Genomic DNA, 7,466 nt, shown 5'->3' on the forward strand with positions numbered 1-7,466 from the left:
GCTGCTCTTCTTGCACCGGCCGCCCAAACCAGTGCCCGGGAGACCGCCTGCTCCTGCCTCCAGTGGCCGGCTGTGCTGCCCTTGAGGCCTCATCGCCCCCTACTACTCCCACCGCTAGCCAGGCCCTGCGGTGACGGCAGCCTCACACCGCAGCCGAACCAGTGAACCCTCGTACTCCTCTCCACGTGGGCATCCACTGCCGCGTCTTCCCCGGCTCTGCGTCGTCCCCTTCCTAGGCCTCGCCGTCGTCCACCGCCTTGGTGCTCTCGGCGCGACGTGGTCAACATGGTCAACGACATTCCATCGGAAGAGTACTGTACGTGGAGAGGCTGACAGCTAGGTCCACGACCACAACCGAGTTTTTTTGTGATTTGCCAAGTAAGTCGCTTTGTCAGGCGTGTTGGGCTGCAAATCTTTCAAGACGAGGAGAGCTTTCATTCGACTGTGACACCCAAAATTTTATTTGGCTTTTTCAAAACTTTTCCTTGTTTTGAGGGAGGTGATTTGAATTTTCTTTCTAAAAGAACTCTCCCTCTCAAAATATTTTCTTTTATGACTAGTGCTTCATTTTTGGATTCACTCAAAACTTGATTTCTGGTCTTGGAGGTCTTCCTCTTTTATTTGGACTCAAACCAAAATGTTTTTCTCTTGGAAAAATGCCTTTTGAAAATTCCTTTGAAATTACTCTATAGCTTTTGGAATAATCCTTTACCACTTTCAACAATTCTCTCTTGCCATGGCCTTAGTGCAAATCCACTCTCCTAGACCTTCCCCCACCTTTGGATCATGATTTGCATCAAATCCAGCAAGTTGAACCTCCCCATATGATTATTTTCCCATTTAAAAATCTTATCAAAACAATTTCTGTCTTCTATTCTAGCCCTTGGAGATTTACAAAGGAGCTACCATTTCTGTTTTGATTTTTGGCCCCAAACCAATTTCCCTTCCTAGTCCTTTGAACCCTCAACCAAGATCCATGAAGATCCACTGGTCTTCAGTTCAAATTTTTCAAACTATACTTGCTGCAAGTTTGGACCAGTTTTGTCAAATTTGGTGAAATTCATTCAAATCCTTCTCCATAAATTCTGGGAAAAATCAGGCAACCTCTGGGTGCATTGAGAGGTCACCTCACCAAGTCCCAGCCCCAGGAAAAATTTTCTTCATGCCAAATCATTCTGTCGAACACCTGCAGAGCATTGTCAATGTCAAGTTCAGAAATTCAGTGAACAGTTCAGTGATCTACTGTCGTTTTCTTCAGAAACTGTTGTCGATCTCGACAGTGCCGCGTTGGTGCCTTGCTCCCCGTCCCCTCCCCCTTGTCCCTGCACCGCACGAGCGCCTGGACGCTTGCGGACGTCGGCGACGAGCTGGAGGAGGTGCGCCGCCCCGTGACCGACGCCAGCGGTGGCTTGGCGGCCGCCAGAGAGAGGCGCGGCGCAGACGGCGCCACCCAGCGCCGCCCAAGCCACCGGAGATCGCCGCTTGGTCTTCCACTCCCCAGAACGCGCTGCCACTCTCGTCGTGAACCGCTGGGCGCGGAGCGCGCTCTCTGCCGCCGTCGTGCCCGTGCGGCCACCCCACCGTGGACCAGCGCCATTACGCCAAGCCCGACCCAGTTTAGCAGTGGAACGGCACCAGTAAACCTCCCTGATGCTGCCTGGCCACTCAAACCCCCTGCTCAACCACTGCCTCGCCGTAATCGTTCGCCGGAGATTTTCCGTTCACGGCCATCCCCTCGAATCGCCTATAAATAGAGGCCCCGAGCTCGAACTCGAACCCACAACATCTCTGCACTCCATCTAGACCGCGCCAAGCCACTGGAAGAGCCCCGGGGGAGCCTTCTTCCCCAGCTCCGGCCGCCGCGACCCGCCACGGGATCCAGCTCGATTCGCTCCCGTGCGTGCACTTCTGCCTCCCATCTCTTGCCAGTAGCCCTCTAGTGCATCCCTCCTTCTGACCCGCGCTTCAATTCGGGGTTTGCAGCACCCACCGGAGTTCTCCACCATCACCCGAGTCGCCGTCCGCCGGAGAAAGTGTCGCCGTCGACGTGGTGCTCTCCGTTAGTCGAGTCCACCACCCACCGATGCGGAAGGACACACTGAAGCTCTTTGTACACTCCGATCTCCCTATCTCGCCGTGGTTCGACGCCGGCGACCACCGCAGTCTTCGGGCGCCGGCGAACTTTTTAAACCTGACATGTGGACCCCCCCTGTCAGCCTCTATTCTCTTCTCCCTCGAAAACGTTTTCTGTTGGCGTCTTCGGGCAAATACGTTTTCCCTTTGAGCTTGCGCGTTTCTTTCCGAAGCGTTTTCTGTTTTCTCAGTTAAGCCCCTGGAACTTCTCTGTTTCATTACAGATGAGTCCCTGGACAGAAACCTTTATAACTTTTTAATAAAAAGTGATTTTTGAGTGATTTTTTTGTCAGTCTTGTATTTTTGTCTAGTTTTTTATAGTATTTATTTGGAAATTTTTTGGAGAAGTTTTTATGCACGCGTTGGTTTTCACGTTAGTGCCCGTTTTCGTTATGCCGTAGGTTCCGGAAGAGGTGACGGAGCCGCGAACTTCGCCGAGCTAGACTCCGACTTCTCCGAACCAGGCAAGCATGTTTGAACCTTTGATATGATAGGTGTTTTGCATGTTTGCGTAAGAGGTTGTGCGTGGCATATGAGTATCGGTGAGTACCTCGTTGCTTGTGAGGCAACTACCCGCGTGTTCCAAAGTTGCGATGATCTCTGATGAGAGATGGCCTAACCATGTGGTGACATGGGGGGGCAGCAAGGTGGTACTGTTGTAGCATGCCAGCCTTGTGTCATCCGACAAATTCCGACGTTAACGTGGACGGAGTCACGTTATCGTTCTTCCCCCTTCCGTGCTACCACATGTTTTCTGCCAGAATGCGGTTTAGTAAGTTGGTAACCTCTTTCCGGGTACACACCAAACAGAGGGGCCGGGATGATGGTTCCATGGCCCTGGATTAAAGCCAGTCATCCGGTCAGGGGGCATGGGTGTTTCCGGTTGGGACCGAGAGGGGGGCACCCCTTAGAGCGCGCGTATAGAAATTTGATCCCATGCTACGCGAGGTTGTAGCCTCCCCGTCTCAAGGTTTTTCTTGAACGTTGCCGAGGGTGATTCCTGGCTTCGGAAATGTTGAATGGGTGTGTACTGGTTAGATGTGTTTCTTCCAAAACACCGTAAACGGAACTAGTCCCCGTGACTACGGAAATCCGTTGGCTGTGGTTAAAGTACAAACTCTGCAGAGTCAAATCCTTCCGAGTCAACGTATCCATAGTCAAGTATCGTGATCAGTGTATCCATGTCTATGTCATAATCTCGTGGTATATTCTTCGTTCCGGTAAGCAAGCTTGAGTAGTAGACTTGGCTGAACGCTATTCCCGTGGATGGACCAACCCTGTTGTTTACCTCATGTCTGCTTGTTCTCTTGATATGATTTATAATTCATGAACTACTGAGTTTTGAATATAAGCCCTTTATGTGATGTCGCTCGGACGTTCGACTGTGGCATGTTTGTCTCTTACTTTCAATATAAGCCCTTTATGTGATGTCGCTCAGACGTCCGACTGTGGCACGCACTTCCTTTATTTTCTGTTATAAGCCCTTTATGTGGTGTCGCCCCGACGCCCGACTGTGGCATTATTATCCTTGCAGTTTCCTCTCGAGGAGTCATTCAGACCCTCGTTTGGCACCGGTATTACTATTCTTGCAGTTTCCTCTCGAGGAGTCATTCAGACCCTCGTTTGGCACCCAGTATTTTATTTTGGGATTTCAGGAGGACTACCGCCCGACTTCTCTGTTATTTTCCCATACATCATTGTCCCTATGTCTGAACGCACCCGTTATTACGTTCTTATGCTTCATGTTTACATTTGTTATATCTTATGTCCGAACTGTCTTGCGAGTACTTTCATAGTACTCACCTGGCTTGTTGATTTGGCCAGATGTTGACGAGGGCGATCTCTTGGATGAAGAGTTTGATAGTACGTCCGACGCCTAGAGGAGTCCCAGTCAGCCCTGTGCGATCCCGGATAATGGTCACTTGTATTATATACGCTTCCGCCACCCGCAATAAGTCTCCTCGAGCCTCACTCCGACGCTCGAAGAGCTGTAGTCTTCAGGAGTCATATCACACACTTCGCGGTGATATTTCCACCATCGTTGTTATCGTGAGTTAGTAGTTATGCCACCCTATCCGCCGTCTTGTTTTATCGGCATGCATGTAATAAATTGTTGGGCAGTCCCCGCTCAACCTTGTGTTATATTCAGTACTCCTGGTATTTTTCTTCTGTGACCAAGATATTGTCTACCAGTGAGAAGGAATTCTTCTTTACTAGTCCGTAAAAGGGATTGGTCTCTCAATAATTATTTTATTGAAAAACCGGTCATGACATCGACTGGCCGAGCAAATGGCCCATCAGTAATGAGAAATGGGATGTACATTTTTAAAACACATCAAACCGGCAATTAGTTTCAAATATCTTTTTTTTCATTTCGAGATTTTAAATTACATTAATTTTTATGCGTGGAGAATTTGTTGGATTTTATATTGATATACATTTATTTTTAAAATCAGTTTGAATGTGAGTCGAAATTTCGGGATTAAAAACAGTTCGGACCACACCAAAATATGCAAAATTTCGTATAATTTTTTAACCGTGGCCACAATATGGGCTGTAATGCTAACAAAAAGAATATGGGCTCCAAAAAACCTTAATAATTAGCAAATGGGCTGTAAATTATTATAAATAATGGCAGATGGGATGTATGCTGTTTTCCACAGATTTGAGGCTTTCCTAAAAAAAGGTTGACGCACAAGCAGTGACTGTTGGATGGCCATCTAACGGCCGTCGTGCTTCTTCAATCTCTCCTGTTCCTGCTCCAGCCGCTCAAACAAGCGCCAGTGGGACTGCCTGCTCCCTCCTCCTCACGGCCGGCTCTGCTGCCGCGCAGGCCTCACCGCCCCATCGTACTCCCATCGCTGGCCTAGCCATCCCTCTACTCACCCACACCTGCTGTTATTCTCCGGCGACGGCAAACGAACCAGTAAACCCTCGTACAGTGGTACTCCCCTCCGCGTGGGAAACAACTGCCGAGTCTTCCCTGCCTCCGTGTCGTTCCCTTCCTAGGCCTCGCCGTCGTCCACCGCCCTGGTGCTCTTGGCGCGGCCTGGTCAACGTGGTCAACGACCGACATGCATCTGAAGTGGACTGTACATGGAGAGGCCGCCAGCTGGGTCCACGGCTGCACGCAAGGAAATGCCTCCTTATTACACGCAAGATAATGATTCCTCCACCTGACATCAGGGACCCACCGAAAGGGCCTCTGTATTTCGCAAAAAAAATGTTACCGCCGCTGACAGCTCGGACCCACCAGCTATGTCTTCGCATGCAAGGAAGTGCCTCCTTATTACGCACAAAAAAAATGAATACTCCCCCTGTTAGCTGGGACCCAGTATAGTGGCAGGCTGACTTGTGGTCCTACTAAGTTGACGGGGATGGAGGGCTTTGTCAACTTAGTCAATATGCACGATTCTAGCTCCAGTGACCGTACGATGTCCATCCAACGGCCGTAGTGCTTCTTCAACCTCTCGTCTTCTTGCTCCAGCCGCCCAAACCAGCGCCGGTCGTGCCTCGTGCTCCTGCCTCCCATGGCCGGCTGCGATGCGGCGGAGGCCTCACCGCCCCTACTACTCCCACCGCTGGCCAGGCCATCCCTCTACTCACCCACACCCCCTGTTATTCTGCGGCGACGGCAGCCTCACACCGCAGCGAACCAGTGAACCCTCGTACTCCTCTACGCGTGGGCATCCACTTCCGCGTCTTCCCCGGCTCCGCGTAATCCCCTTCCTAGGCCTCGCTGTCGTCCACCGCCCTGGTGCTCTCGGCGCGGCGTGGTCAACGTGGTCAAGGAACGGCTTCCATTGGACGTGGACTGTACATGGAGAGGCTGACAGCTGGGTCCACGGCCGCAGCAAGGAAGTGCCTCCTTATTACGTGCAAAATAATTATTCCTCCACCTGACAGCGGGGACCCACCGGACGGGCCACCGTATTTCGCGAAAAAACGTTTCCCCCTGACTGCTGGGACCCACCAGCTACATCTTCGCACGCAAGGAAGTGCCTGACAGTCGGGACCCACCTGGTCGAAGCGTACGTAGTGTTGTCATTCTGGTCGCGAACGTGTACGTACATATATACTGGTGGATGTAGAGGCGCGCACGTGTCCTAGTAGAGGCGCGCACGTAGCATGTACATGTACGTACAGCGGCCAGGGTGCAAGAAAGAAAATACGGCCACGTATGTGTACATACGGGCGGGGTCTCGAACGCCTACTCGCGCATACGTACGGCCAGGGCTCATGTACATGGTTGGGTCGGAACGGAGAAACAGCGTCGTCGTCGTGTTCATGGGGAGGCGACGGAATGCCTCGTGTTCATGGGGAGGCAACGGAATGCGTCGTGTTCATGGGGAGGCAACGGAATGCGTCGTGTTCATCGGGAGGCAACGGAACGCGTGGGAGCCAACCGGCTGGGTCGGAACGGAATGCATGGTCGTGTTCATCGGGAGGGCTTGGACGGAACAGGCAATGGAAACGAGGCCTGGCGTACTGCAAAATGGAGGAAGCGGACCTCCTACATTCGGAACGGGGTCCTGTTGATCGGGAGGGGTGTGGCGTACCGCAAAACGGAGGAAACGGACCTCCTACGGTCGAAACAGGGGCCCTGTTGATCGGGAGGGGTGTGGCGTACTGCAAAACGGACCTCCTACGGTCGAAACGGGGGTCCTGTTGATCTGGAGGGGTGTGGCGTACCGCAAAACGGAGGAAACGGACCACCTACGGTCGAAACGGGGGTCCTGTTGATCGGGAGGGGTGTGGCGTACCGCAAAACAGACGAAACAGACCTCCTACGGTCGAAACGAGGGTCCTGTTGATCAGGAGGGGTGTGGCGTACCGCAAAACGGACGAAATGGACCTCCTACGGTCGAAACGGGGGTCCTGTTCATCGGGAGGGGTGTGGCGTACCGCAAAATGGGACTCCATGGGATACTGTTCATCTCCACCGTCGACCTCCTCCAGCCTCCACGGGCTACCGTCGACCTCCTCCAGCCTCCATGGGCTCCTGTTCATCCAGCCTCCACCGCGCGCTACTCCACCGGCTATTGTTCAACCACCCCTCCACGGGCACCCCTCCACCGTCTACTGTTCATCCAGCCCTCCACACCATGGGGTCCTGTTCAACCACCCCTCCACGGGCACCCCTCCACCGTCTACTGTTCATCCAGCCCTCCACCACACCACGGGGTCCTGTTCATCCAGAGGCAACGCCACCGCTCACTGTTCATCCACCCCCCCTGCAACGCTCACTGTTCGTCCAATCGATCAGCTTCAGTTAGCAGCAGTAGCGAAGGAATCGCTCGATTGGGTTCAGTTAACAGGCATCGATCGATCGC

This window comes from Triticum aestivum, chromosome 1D (assembly GCF_018294505.1).
Source record: "Triticum aestivum cultivar Chinese Spring chromosome 1D, IWGSC CS RefSeq v2.1, whole genome shotgun sequence".
NCBI lineage: Eukaryota > Viridiplantae > Streptophyta > Magnoliopsida > Poales > Poaceae > Triticum > Triticum aestivum.